Here is a 16,508-nt window from a genome sequence, read left to right on the forward strand (position 1 = left end):
ACTGGAAGTAAGATGGAACGTCAGATCTAAAGAAACCGATGACCCTAGTCCTAGAAAAGTCGCGTGTGGCGGTGATAGAGCTCTCATTGTAGTGGAATGTGGATGTCATCCGTGTACTTTGGGCCGCGCGTGTGGCTCACATGTCGTTCTGTTTGACTACATTCTTCATCTGTTTGAAAGATTGGCACCTTGAGAATCTTGCGGTGGGGTACATGGTGGTCGTCTGACTATGGAGAATAATAGATTTGCATTTCGTCTTAATGTGAATGAAAAATTAAACAAAACTAGAAAAATAAAAGAAAAATTAGAGAGAAAATAGAGGAGGGAGGGATGAGTTTTTTGAGGGGGGTTGTGCTGAGAGAAACTACAGAGAATAGGTTTTCCTTTTATGATCCTTACAAACTTAAATTTACAGGAAGAGACGATATTATTGTATTTTTTCTTTGTAGTCATGATGTGTCATAATTATTAACCTTAGACGTACGTACAAAATATAAGAAATCGACAAAAATCGACAAAAGTCTGTCTGATATTGCTCTCTATTAAGGCACATGCCTCAGCATATGCTGCACACGAATCCTTCTAGAAGAAATCCTCAACCACCTGATTCGGATGCGGGGGACTCCATGACAGCAGCATAACAAACTCTGTGGCAAAGATATTCGAGAATCATGTTTTTTTTTTTTTTTTCATAATGCTTTTCATTGGCTATTGTATTCTATAAATACATTGTGATATTGTGCATATAAGTGTGTGAGGAAATATAGAAAATATGAGCTATTGAATTCTCTGATCTTGGTTGATACAGTTTATCAAACACTTCGTATGTCTCTTCATGGTACGTAATAGCAAAATATTATATACATACTCTTTTTCAACATGAGTGGATAGATTGAGTGGGTAAAGTAGCATTATTCTTAGTTATAGAGATGAGATGAGATGAAAAATTTGTAAATATTAATAAAATGATTTGAATTAATATATTTTATAAGATTTTGAAAAAAGAGACAAAATGTAATAATTAATAAGTTAGATAAATAAAAAAAATAAAGATTTAATATTGAATTTGTACAATTAACAATGAGAACTTCTACTGAATTATGAGATTTTAAAAATTTATAAATAATTAATATCTAGTTAGTTGATATTTATCCATAATAACAATATATTATATGCCTACATAAATTATTAATATATACACATAATATGATAGCATATATCTTTTTTTTTATTAGCAAATATGATAGCATATATCCATTTCGTAAATAGTTCTCATATACTAGTATATGAAATTATTAAATCTTATCGACTAATTATTATACAAATTATAAAATATAACTATAAAGTATATTCAATATATATGCATAAGTAATTAGGTTACATGTTATATATTTAATTATAAAAGTGATATACTTATATTATTAGCTAATACATAGATATATATATATATATATATATATATACACATATGTATATATACACATACATACATAGATATGTATATATATATATATATGTGTGTATTTATCAATACATGAATGAGTTTTAATGGAGTTGAGCTAACGAGTCGACTCGAGCATAAACGAAGGGTCCTAACGAGCCTTAGCCGAGTCGAGTCGAGTTTTGTTGGATATGTGTCACTTACTAATCGAGCAGACATCTGCTTTTACGAGCTATTTTTTTTTTCATAAGTCAAGTTCGATTCGAGTTTAATCTGACGAGTACCGAGTGAACTATCGAACAGACTGATTCATTTATAGCCCTAGGTGTAATTGGGTTGATTCGGTCCCAGGGGGTCACAAATCAAAAATTTCGATTTATCATTTTTGCCAAACCAGACCGTTAGCTATCGGTCCATTCATTCGGTACATGAACATTTTTTTCATCTTTTTTTCTTTTATTGACAGAAAAGTTAATACAACAAATTAATTAAATTTGTAAGATTAAAATTAGGTGATCGCTTTAATATTTTATAAATAATTTCATTATATATATGATCAATGATAATTCATTGGATGAAAATTACATTATTAACTTATACAACTGTTATATAAAATAAAATAATATATATATATAAAATATTTAAATATATATACATTAGGCCAGTCTCGGTCTGGTACGGTCCAAACAAACCATATCTCGAGACCGATCAATAAGACTATCAATCTTATTTAGGTTTTCCGTCCGGTACTATAGTCTTGCAATCCTAATTGTTTACATGATTTTCGAGATTCCACATAGTAAAAAATAATAATAATTAGAGTAATATCAATTAGTTACGATAGATAATTACACTCATAAGTATGTTTTAATTGAAACGAATATATCTTAACATTCACTACAACAAATAAGATCTTTTGGAACAAATATTTTTGTCCCAAAAGACTGGCATTTCGTCTCAAAATATATTTTGAGATGAAAAAAAAAGGTCCCAAGTTCGTCCCTATAAAATTGTCCCAAAAGGTATTTTGCGATGAAAATTGTAAATTCGTCCCAAAAAATATCTTTTGAGACAAAATTAAGCTGGACCGTTCGATCATGTTCGAACGGATTTTTTTTGGGATGATTTAAATTCATCTTGGAAATCCGTTCGAACGTCGTAAATAACGTTCGAACAATGAGGAACTATTCGAACGGGTATTTCATGGCCAATCGATCGATACCACTCCATTTGACCAAATGCAGATGAAGAAATGTTCGAACAAAAAAATTGATGATCGAACGCAAATACTGAATTGCCTGTTCAAACGCGTTCAAACGATGAGCATTTTTTTACTGTTCGAACTCTAACTTTCGATGTTCAAACAGTTGTGTCCGATTTATATATGTTCAAACGTCTGATAAGAGTTCAAATGATTATTATTTTCTTGGACAATACTTAAAACCAAATAGATATTTATATTTCAAAAATACATTACAAATTGTTCAATATAAATAAAACTAATCTAATAAGTCAGAACTAAATAAAAAAAATACTAATAATACTAATAAAATTATCAGTACATGATATATAATTGTTCAATATACAAAAACACTTCTAATGAAATTCAATTGTTTGGAGGCTAGAATTATTGCATAAGCATCTGCATTTGAAGCTACATTTGTCTTTGTTGTTCTTGCATTTGGAGTTGCATTTCTCTTTGTTGATCTTCTTGCTATTTTATGCGCATCTCCATGTCTGCTTGTTTCATCAATTGAACCTCTAACTCCAGTTGTTTTGCCATCAATTCTTCGATCTTAGAATTTGCATTCTCTAATGCAATGGCAGTAGTGTTTGACGTTGATGAAGAGCCTGAAGGCTTTATACAACGACCCAAACCCCTCAAGTAGCCTGAACGTTGACCCATAACTTGTGTAAAAATTTCAACATCACTTGTTAATAAATTATGATCTGATGCAGCTTCAGCATATATGGCAATCATTTTATCCTACACAGGACATATAAAATTAATATTAACACAATAATTTAAATATGGTTAATTAAAAAAATTATAATACTTACATAATTCTAACGAGCATCGGGTCCACTTTCCATTATTATTAGTATGTGATGCAGCATATAATTTTGTCAGATCATAATTGGTGTCTGACTCTTTCTACAAGAGACATTATTAATATATAAAGTCTATACTAAAAACAAACTACATAGAATAAAAAAAAAAAAAAAAAAGTACAGTACTAATTTTTGAGAGAGGCGATGGAAAGATCTTGAGCATGTATGATGATGAATCTTTAACTTCGATCTATTCGTTTTGTTTATAGAACTTCGCTCCTGCATAGAAGTTATAAAAATTAGTAAGTAAAAATTACAAATATGACACATAAAGAATTCATTTAATTTACCTTATATGATAGATCCTCAAACATGTCGCAAAGTTTTCCTCATTCTTCAGGTTAAACATCCTAAAAGGATGCTGGCGTGCATCTTCTTTGTTCTCGTACTTCTTGTAATGCTCGTGACATCTCGCCTTATACTTACGGAATGCATTACACATCAACTTTTCGACAGTTCTATGCTCATATCTCCGACCAAAATTTAGTTCGAAGTCATCTTTAAAAAAATATATGCACAAAGATATTATCATTTAGAATATTAAATAATATCAATAAAAATTTATTATTTAAATATTACGTACCCAATAACATTTCTTTATAAGCTCTTTCACATCTTGCGGGACTTTATGCCATGAACTCGTAGCCAAAGGTGCATAAGTACATGTAAGAGCACCCACATGCGATACAAGCTACATACTTTACGATATTTTTCCAACGTCATGCCTCTAGTAATGCCTCGTCCGTGATGAGATTGTACTGTTATCTCTATAAAATAATATTAGTTATTTACCTTATATCAATTATCATATATCTTAATTAAAAAAATGAGTATTAGCTATTTACTTTGTTCCGTAGAGTCAGTTTCTAATGTTGAGTCAGACGGAGAGTTAGGAACAGGTGGAGATGGGATGCGAACTTCCTTCCTATTTGGTGACATAATTGCGAGATACTGTATAATGTGAACACAAAACTGATCAATCATCTGTATAAGTTTCAACTATAGATTCACTTTCATCATCTGTAGATACTTCAGATGAGTCAACACTTTGATCAATTGTCACCTCAACTATTTCAGCCTCAATATGTTTCCTATGTAATGGGATCATCTCATACTGGCTCAAATCCACAAATAAGTTAAAGGCAGGTTGACTTTCTTGGTATGCTTCTTGAGTAGAGGGATCATCTTCTTCTTCATCTTGTCCCTCCGCCTCAGGGATAACGTCATAAATATTTTTAAAAGAAAACTTTTATACTACTTGCCATTGATTTCCTAACTAAGGATTGTCTAAAAAGAATACTTGAGATGATTGGGAAACCAAAATAAAATGATCATCTTCATACCATTTTTTTAATATATTAATACTCAGAAAATATTCATCCTGACATTTTCCCCTTTGAGGATTACTTAAATCCCACCAATCACACTTAAATATATAAACCACAAACTCCCTCATATATCTCATTCCAATTATATCTATGATAACTCCATAGAAATCAACATTGTCTCCATCATGACTCCCTTCAACAAGGACACCACTATTTTGTATTTTCTTATAAAGTTCTCGTTCAATTGTGTGATACCTACTTCCTCGATAAATACATGCAGAATATCGAGTAGCGCATCTCGAGAGGCCACGCGCTAGTGCATATAGTTCGTCTGATATATTGTTCGGATTACTCGCATGCATTTGTACAACCTACATATTAAATAAAGTATAAACATTCAACCGTTAACAATCCTCTCTATTTAAAATATGTTAGTGCAAAATTGCATCTGTATTAATGTCATTACCTGTTGTTCGAACCATTTCGGAAACTCGCTCAAACCATTTTGGGAACTCCTGTCAGAGTCTATATCATTTACTTTCAGTTCTTTTAGCAAGTTAATATGATCACTGAAATTAAAAATTAACATTCAACCATTAACAATCCTCTCTATTTAAAATATGTTAGTGCACAATTGCATCTGTATTAATGTCATTACCTGTTGTTCGAACCATTTTGGAAACTCGCTCAAACCATTTTGGGAACTCCTGTCAGAGTCTATATCATTTACTTCCAGTTCTTTTAGCAAGTTAATATGATCACTGAAATTAAAAATTACCAACAATAAGTATATTCGTATAATTGTTTAATAAGTAAATTCAATGATTAATTAACAATTAATTTGAGCTTACTTCAAGTGGCTCTCTATCTTTGGGCAATTATTTAGCACGTACCACTAAGCTTTCTAGAACTTCATTCCACACAAATCATAACCACGCTAAGCACCAAGAGGACGTACTTGTTGGGAAAATACAGAAAATCCGTTCCGTTGTCTTGCTTGGTCAACATGAAAGTTTCTTTTTGGCTGATCAAACCTTGTGTCAATGCCATGGAAGTATTTGGAACAAAATGTATGCCACTCATCATCAATATACGTTTCTACAATTGATCCTTCTGGACGGGCCTTATTACCCACTGTGCGTTTCAACTTTCCAAGAAACTTTTCAATGGGATATATCCATCTATACTGGACTGGTCCTGTGAGTCGAGCCTGGCAAATGAACGGCTAAGTGAATCATAATGTCGAAGAATGATGATGGGTAAATACTCTCCAACTTACACAATATTACTGCAATTTTCCGTTCCATACGATCCAAAGCTTCTACATTCAACATTGTAGCACATAAATCTTTAAAAAATGCATCCAGCTCAATTAACGCAACCCGCACATATCTGGTCAAGAACCCATGGATACCAACAGGCAAGATACGTTGTAAAAATATATGACAATCATTGTTTTTTAGTCCAGTAATTTTCCAGTCATTTGTTCGCACACATAGTCATACCCATCCGTTAATTTAATATTCTGCAACCACTCACAAAATGTAGCCCTTTCGTTCCTTGACAATGTATACCACCCAATTGGCATGTAAACAGACGAACCACTTTGTTGCAAGTGCATTTTAGGTCTAATTCACAATCGCTTTAAATCTTTCTGTGAGTTTATATTATCTTTTGTTTTACCTTCAATTGATATCAATGTTCCTAACACAAACTCGCATATATTTTTTTCAATATGCATAACATCGAGAGACTATGCTGAAATTTTAACGTCGACCAGTAGGGGAGTTCAAAAAATATACGTTTTTTGTCTAATTTAACTCATTCGCACTTCATTTTCTCTTCCGTTATTTTTTACCAAAATCATTACTTCTAATATCCACAAACTGTGCAATAACATCTTTGCCAGACAATAATGGTGGAGGGTGCCCCCATTCAACAGTGCCATCAAACATCCTACCATTTCCATGTCATCTATGATCATAGGTAAAAATCGACGATGACCCATGAAGTATAGTTTCCTCCCATACGTAAGCCATTTAGATTGGGTATGTTTGTTACAACTCGAACATGCCAATTTCTCCTTAGTGCTCCAACTTGACAAGTTTCCATAAGTGAAAAAATCATTTATTGTCCATAACACCGCAACATGCATCTTGAACGACTTGCCTGTTGATGAATCAAATGTTAAGACCCCATTCTCCCACAAATCTTTCAATTCTGCTATCAGTGGCTGCAAGTGTATGTCTATATCATTTCCTGGTGATCTTGGACTTAGAATAAGTAAACTCATCATAAAATATGGATCTTTCATACACTTTCACGGTGGTAGATTGCATGACATAAGTACGACTGGCCAAATACTATGACTAGTACTCATGTTACCAAACGGATTACCATCTGTTGCTAACTCAAGTCGAACATTACGAGGTTTTTTAGCAAACCATAAGTGTTCCAAGTCAAATTCCTTCCAAACTTGAGAGTCTGCAGGATGTGATAAAGTATTATCATTCTTGACTCTAGATGATGAGTGTCATGTCATATCCACAGCTGTTGAACGTGACATAAATAACCGTTATAATCTAGGTATCAATGGAAAGTGACGTACAACCTTCTGCGGCACATTCTGCTTCTCAGTTGTCCATCTTGATTCATGGCAAATGGGGCACTCGTTCAAGTGTTCATTATCTCGCCAAAATAACACACAATCATTCTTACATGTATGTATTACATTGTAATCAAATCTGAGTCATTTTTTTAACTGTTTTGGTTTGTAAAAGTTATGGGGTAAAATATTGTCCGATGGAAGTGCCTCTTTAAACAACTCGAGCAACATATTGACAGCCTTAATAGATATTTAGCACATGAATTTTATATGAAGCAGTTTAACTGTAAATGACAACTTATTGTGCTTTCTACACCCTGTATATAACTCACGCTATGAATCATTCCACAAGCGGGTAAAAGTGTCATGGCACGAATCATTTGAATTTGATGGATCTATTCCACTTTCATCCATAAACATTCCCGCACCAATGTAGCCCAGCATTTGCTCCATATCCTCTTCGGGATCGTCACCAAAAACCTCAGGATGTACATCTTCATCGATGTCTTCTTCTTCATCTCGAAGTTCAAATGACATTGAATACGGTTCTTCAGGTAAGACTCAATCAGTATAATCTTGGTCAATACCTTTGACAAACAGATGCTCTCTCACCAACTCTATCTTATGAGAACGTAAATTTTTGCAAAGTCGGCATGGGCATCTAATACAACCGCCACTCAATTGTACAGGATGCGAACTCCAAAAATTTTTAAACTCCTTCAGCGTATACATTGTAATCCTCACCCAACCGATCTCTAACTCACATCCAACTCTTATCCATGTCTAATATCCTATTACAAACAGTCACGTGCATCAACAAACAATCAATTATCTAACATATTGTGTAATTTTTTTATTAAACCGGGTAGTTGGTCCTATCCCATTCGGGATTGTAAGATTATAATTACCAACCTACTAACTATTATCTATCACATCTAACAAAATTTCGGTAGCATCTTTCCATAATTTTCCAAATATGCTCATTTGGTCGTGTACACTGACGAGTAATACATCGATGCACCTTCACCGAAACTACATATCCAGAGAACAATAAGGGGTGACTCTACCAAAATCATAATGTCGGATGCAATAGATATAGTTTGATAGTTTGCCAAAATGATCTTACAATCACAAACTGTTCACTCTGAACAATTTAAGAGCTATCAATCAACCGTTCAACATGATTGATAACTCTCAAACAGGTCTAAGGTTTATTTCAATGCCAAGTAGAAGATACGATATTAAAACACAATAATAATAAAAAATTCAAGAATACAAGATGATACATTATATAAATCATGGGTATTTTAAGTATCCTAAATATATCATGGGTATTACTTATTAGCTTAATTATACGTTATAGTTAATTTTAAGTATCAATTAAAATTTAATTTTATTAGTTGTTAAGTTAGTCCTCATAGTTTAATTAATACTTAAATATTAATATGAATTTAAGTATTAATAATCCTTATGTTTTTATAATATAATTTTAGCCCCTTTTAAGTTAGTTGTAAGATAGTTTTTACAACTATTATCTTTTAAATATTAATATGAGTTTAAGTATTAATAATTCTTATATTTTTATAATATAATTTTAGTACATATTAAGTAATTAGTTGTAAGATAGTTTTTACAACTATTATTTTTAAAATATTAATATGAGTTTAAATATTAATAATCCTTATATTTTTATAATATAATTTTAGCCCCTTTTAAGTTAGTTGTAAGATAATTTTTACAACTATTATCTTTTAAATATTAATATGAGTTTAAGTATTAATAATTCTTATGTTTTTATAATATAATTGTAGCACATATTACGTAATTAGTTATAAGATAGTTTTTACAACTATTATCTTTTAAATATTAATATGAGTTTAAGTATTAATAATTCTTATGTTTTTATAATATAATTTTAGCCCGTTTTAAGTTAGTTGTAAGATAGTTTTTACAACTATCATCTTTTAAATATTAATATGAGTTTAAGTATTAATAATTCTTATGTTTTTATAATATAATTTTAGCACATATTACGTAATTAGTTGTAAGATAGTTTTTACAACTATTATCTTTTAAATATTAATATGAGTTTAAGTATTATTAATTCTTACATATATATACTATATATAATCCACTATAATATTACATATTTATATGATAGTTTAAGATAGTTTTTACAATTGTTCGAATACAGTAATATACTGTTCGAACATGTTTATCCGTTCGAATGGTCGTAACCGAGATTCCAAACACCAGCTAGTTCAAACGAGACACAATCTCACAAAACATCATAAACTCATATTCAGAAAACACTACAAACATATAACATATATACTTCGAATAACAAACCTCTAACAAACATATTTTATATTTAATCTAACAAACACCTATACAATATATATATATATATATATATATAAACTACAAAATCAATAAAAAAAATGATAGATTTAAAAGTAAAATGACAAAGAAAGTCATACTTTTATGCAAAATATACTAAGCAGTCATCTCTGTAAGATGATAGAATGAATGATTGTGTGAAGAAAATATAAGATTTTGGAGAGAAAATGGAGAAGAGAGATAAAAATGAGGGATCGACGGCGTGCGGGAAGATGATAAGTTATGGCCAACCATTCGAACGTAAATAAAGTGCAGTCAAACGCGAAAAAATTTCAGCCCGCCAATTTTCCTGCCCGCACAAATTTCTTTAAAGCCGTTCGATCGTTTAAAAATTATGTTCGAACGGTAATCCAGGAGTTTTTAATTAGCAAGTATTTTCCACCACTGCGAAAATCCGTTCGAACTATAATAAATAACATTCGAACGGTAATCTAGAGTCATTAATTGGCGGGATATTTTCCCACCACTGCAATAATCCGTTCGAATGTTTTTTCATACGTTCAAACACAAATAATGTATTCGAATGGTTTACGAATACCGTTCTAACACATCACCTTAATATTTAAATATATATTTGTTCATTATTAAATGAAAAGTACTATAAAATCGTATGTATTGGTAATATATACTATCATATATATAGTAATCTATACTAAATATCATCGATATAGTATAGTATATATTATACTATACTAAAGTATAATATAAAAATGTAAGATGATATCTATTGGTAATATATACTATCATATATATTATAACATACTAAATTAGTAGAAAGGAAAATATATTAGTAATATATACTATATGATATATTGTAATCTATACTCTAAAAATATATGATATATAGTATCATATATAACATATATAGTAAAGTATAATGGAATATATAGTATGATATATATATATATATAGTTAAGTATAAACTCATAGTATATATATATATTACAATCTCATGTATAAGACTTTGATAGTAAAGTATTATCATATATTACTATTATACTATAATAAAATATATATAGGTTATTATGTTTTCATTCAAAGTAATATACTATCATAATATATTTTATAATATTACATATATATATTACAGTATATATAATCTACTATAATAGTATATATATTATATTAATTTTTAGGATTATAAATATAATATACATCTAATATAAATTTTTACTAAACTTAAAACAAATACCGTTCGAACGTGAAATATTAACGTTCGAACCATAGTTTAAAACCGCTCGAATGGTCAAGTATAACGTTCGAACAGTTATGTACATATAAGTTATCGCGGGCAGAACTCTCTCTCATGCCACCATCCCACCGTTTGAAAACGAGAGGAAACGTTTGAATGTCCATCAATTGCCGCCGTCTGCCGCTGTAATCAGCACCTACGTCAAACACTCTTCCTCCCAAGTGAAGGGATGCATTTTTTAAGTTATTTTACCGTTTATTTTATGATTTTATGGTTTTATTCGTTTTCTCTAGAAAAATTAGATTTTTTCATCAATAGTTACCGTAGAATACCACAAATCCATCGTAGGATGTTTAAAAATGAAGAGTAGTATGTGTTTGTCGAAGAAACCACAGAATCGATGCATTTTTTGGTGTTTTCATAGCCGCTGAGTTGACTCAGCCATGTAGTATGTGTTTGTCGAAGAAACCACAGAATCGATGCATTTTTTGGTGTTTTCATAGCCGCTGAGTTGACTCAGCCATGGCTGAGCTCTATCTGGTTTCCTTTCGAATGATTTAACCTTGATGTTCGAACATTTTTAAAACGTTTGAATGGTTTGCTGGTCCATTCGACCATATATTTTATCGTTCGAACACTTTATATCTTTGTATTAGCTTATTAAATTGTTTTCATCGTTTCATTGAATTGTTCTATCAATTAATTTATTAAATTGCTATTAGTATATAATTTTGTAAATATTTTCGTCGTAATTAGATTTTATCACTATTGTTGAATATATATTTTATTTTTAAAATTTCAGGTTCATAATAATGTCTTATATGGGCCGTAACGTGGTAAATCAGGAGAACCTTCGATCCAAACAGTTCGAGAGCGAACTGTTTTACTTGAGCGACAGGTAAAACTGTCTGATTTTGTGGCTCTTATATGGGAGGGTCATTCCCTTCCATCAGTATTCAATGATCGTGGTTGGACACCAATCTTAGATCAGCGATAAGAAGGAATGGAGCTCATTTCCTACATTGAGATTGTTACTGAGTTCTATAAAGAGCTCGATAGTGCCAGCCCAAACAATGGAGGGGCATATAGGATCTGTGTTCGAGGAGCTCCTGTTATATTTTCAACTGACGGACTCGCTGCATATCTCCAGATTCCTAGACTTCTCGATGTCTATCCGAATCTACTGCCTAGAGAGTTTGATCCTTTAGATGATGCAGATATGTCTCAGAATGAGAGACCAGTTTACACAGATGAGATCGACACACTTGCTGATCATGAGGTCAGAGACTTGATTGTTGGTCCAAATGCTCCAGTGTACGATGAGACGAAGAGTATTAGGTAGACAGATTTATCTTCTTTCTTCAAGATCATAAATTTGATCATTGCCAACAATATTGACCCTCGGCAGCACAAGACCGAGGTTGGTATGGATCGAGCGAGATTTATAATATGGGTCGCTCGTGGCATTCTGATCGACCTCATGGGTTATATATTCGAGAGGATCCGATTAGAGGCTTGATTCATTATGACAGATATTTTGCCATTTGGGATCCTCATCACTCAGTTTTTGCTACATGTCGGGGTCGTGCCAGAACCTGCCAAGCGTTCCCAAGAGTTGATGGGATCGATCAACAGCACCACCCTGTCATGGAGCATGAGACACTCGAGATTTCATTTTTGTGGAGCTGTTCCTGACATGGCTGATAATCAGAGAGATGCACAACCGGGAGATACTGGAGTATCGACTGGTGAGACATCTACACAGGCCGAGGCATCACGCACATCTACTCGTGAGGAGATGGTCGACATATTGCGTGCTGAGATCGGCGTACACACATCAGCAGTGATTGATGCAATGCATACTGCCATGTCTGAGTTGCGTACAGAGATTATGGCTATCGTCTCTAGGTTACGTACAGGGGTTAATGAGTTACGTATAGAGATTAATGCCAATAATGCAACTCAAGTCACGTTCAGTACTCGATTGGCACAGGTAGAGAGACAATTAGCTGCAGTCGAGGATGTGTGTAGAGACCTCACATCACAGTAGTTTCTATTTTTTATTTATATTATTTTTTGTTATAGTTATGGACAGTATATATGGTGTTTTGATAATTTACTTTAGTTATAAATTAAATATTTTATCTTTTCTGGAGTAATTATTGATTTATATTATGTGGTATATGGTTGATAATATTTATTTAACTAAAAATCTTATTTAAAATAAAAGAAATCATTAAAATATTTTTAAATTACTTACATAAAATTAATTAATGAATTTGTATATATGATATATATTTTTTATATTTTGAGTTTCGTACCGAGATTAATATTATACCTTCGAATGTATAAATGTGGTGCTTGAATATGTTCTAACTAAATATATTCCATTCGAACGGTTTAGAAATCTTCCCGCCGGATTTGCCACCAAATATTTTCCGTTCGAACACAACAAATTATCGTTCGAATGGTTATGAACTTTTTCCGCCATTATAAATTACTTCCCCGCCAAGATTTTATTGTTTGAACGTATTTTTTTTCCAGTTTGAACGGAAAAAACTTTTTGAGATGATTTAATTCGTCAAAGAAAAAATTGTTTGAACGATTATTTGACTATTCGAATGGTTTTGTAAAGTCATCAATGTTTTAAGATGAAATTTAAATTTTGTCCCAAAAGATGACTTTTAGGGACGAAATTTTGTTCGCCCCTAAATAATTTCGTCCCAAAAGCTCAAATTTGGTGGAGTGGCTTGTGCGTTTAAGTCAATGCAAGAGTGCTATATTCAACAATTTGATGACTTCAATTACATGGTAGTTTCAATTTTTTTATCTAATCATTATCTAATCATTACAATTTTTTCAAATTTTCAAATAAAACACATAAAAAGAAATTCAACTTTTTTAACTGACAAAACAAAAATAATATTATAAGAACATCTTAATTACTTTATAATATTTTCATTCAACTTTTTCTCTTTTCTTTTCCAAAACTAAATAAAACATCATATCTCAAACTATTTCACTATTATTTACAGATTTTTTTTTTATCTCATCTCATTCCTCAAAAATCTCTTTAGAATATAGTTTTTATTTTAAGATTTGAAAAAATTAAATTATTTTTTGTGTTTTGTTTAGAAGTTTGAGAAAGTTGTAATGATTAGATAATGATCAGATGAAAATTTTCAAGATTTGAAATTGAATTTTATTTATTTATTTATGTTTGTGGTGTTTAGATGTTGAGATAAGATGGAAATAAATGAGATAAGAAAAGACCATCTTGCAATCCAAACCGAGCCTTTTGTTACAAGTAAACTTCATTTTGAACCACTCCAACTAGCTAGCTACTTCTTTGTAACGGTGTTTATTTTACCTTGGCAATTTTTATCATGTATTGTATTAGTAAAATCATCAAGAATTTAGCTTGATTGAACATCCTTCTATATGATCCTACTTGAGATGTAGTTGGAGTATTTTACTGAGAATCAAATTATGTCATGTAAATACTTTATTGGTCGGGATGGTGTGCTCACCCCTAATTATCATGTAAGAATAAAATTTTTATTTACAAGACAATTTTTATAAACTGAGTAGTTGGGGCATATATCTCTTGTTAATTATCATTTCTAGCCCAACATACAAATCAAGAGAACCAAAAGCCAAGTACGGATTAATTATCATTTCTAACCCAAGTACGCGCACACAACGAGTTGTAATTCACTACGATATAATAAAAGAAATTCAAATTTACCGCTAATGGAGATCTGGTATAAATGTAGCCGTTGGTTGCCTTTTAATGGCTATAATCGCAAAAAATCCCACACATTGGTTCCAACTTGTGTGTGCGTATATGTTTCAGAGAACTGAACTGCACCTCGTTTTTGTTCCTCAAGAAACCTGAGATACGATCAAGAAACTTGCAAACTGTAATATTCTTCAACAAGCTCTCTCTAGCCTTTCACGGCCGACTACCAAACCCGACCATGGTCTCTAATGCTCCTGTTCGTCCAAGAGCCTCATAGCTGGTCTCGCCAAGATCCTAAAAACACACCGAGGTTGAGTGAAACAGTGTCAAATCTGGCATCCAAAGCTGCTCGTGGATAGAATCGTGAGAATCGAATTAGGGCTTGATGGAGTGGATAGACTGTTAAGGCACCAACTACTATTCCTTCTAGCATGAGAAATGAGACCACCGGAAAATGCTTACAGCCCTCACAGCAGAGTGAGCAAGACAAATACAAAAACAACCACAATACTCTAGAAGCTACCAAACGAATATGTTTTAACCATCCCGTATAACAAATTGTAAATTTTCATCGGCTAGGTGTAGAATATTATTTATTGTAATCTATATATAAAGGACCCATTGTATAGCATAACAGATAAAAGAAATACAATGAGAAATATTTTGTTTTGACATGGTATCAAAGCAACCAAAGGACTAACTCCTCTATGGCTGCTTCATTGAATCCTTCTTTAACCTCTTCTCCCTCCTTGACACATCCCCCCCCCCCCCCCCCCCCCCCCCCCCCCGGCCCCAAATCTCTCCCATATCATCTTAGTAAAACTCACACAAGAGAACTACCTATTATGGAAGATCCAACTTGCCCCATACCTCCGTGGCCAGCGTCTCTACAAATATGTAGATGGTTCCTGTCTAGCACCGAAACAACAACTTGATGACTCCACCCCGAATCCAGAGTATGATACATGGATTTAGCAAGGCCAGCTGGTAATGTCTGCTTTAATCTCTTATATTGCTCAGATTGTTGGTTGTTAATCCACCCATACTGTTTGGGTTTCTCTCGAGTCTACTTATACTTCCGTCGCGCAGGCACGTATAGTGCAAACTCAATTGCAGCTTGCATCACTCAAGAAAGGGACTGACCCAATTTCTACATATTTTTGTTAGGCTAAAACTTTAGCCAATACGATGGCAGCTGCTAGACGCCCATTACCACTTACTGAGTTCATACCTTACCTCCTTGCTGACCTTGGGTCTGATTATGACGCTCTTGTGTTATCTGTTACTACTAGACTCGAATCGATTGCTCTTGAAGAACTACTTGGGCATTTGCTGATGAGGCATGCTTGGCTCACCATTTTAACTCCAGTTTTTCCACCATAGAAGCTTCAGCATATTTTACATTAAAGCTCGTCTCAACTCAGTGTCGTCGTGGTTCTTATCGAAGGGGCCAAAATTTTTCTAAAGGATGTGGTGGTGGAAACCGCTTTGATTACAATTGTGTTTGAGATTGTTTAGGTAATACCGGCATTGGTTGTTAGGTGTGCAACTGCCTTGGCGATTCAACCCTTACATGTGTTTATAGATTCAATCAAGCCTACACTGCTGCTCCTCCAATCGCTGTGAATTTTTCCTCGTCCAACTATCTCTCATATACAAATTGGTACCCTGATACCGTGGCAACGAAT

Source organism: Juglans microcarpa x Juglans regia, chromosome 2D (assembly GCF_004785595.1).
Source record: "Juglans microcarpa x Juglans regia isolate MS1-56 chromosome 2D, Jm3101_v1.0, whole genome shotgun sequence".
NCBI lineage: Eukaryota > Viridiplantae > Streptophyta > Magnoliopsida > Fagales > Juglandaceae > Juglans > Juglans microcarpa x Juglans regia.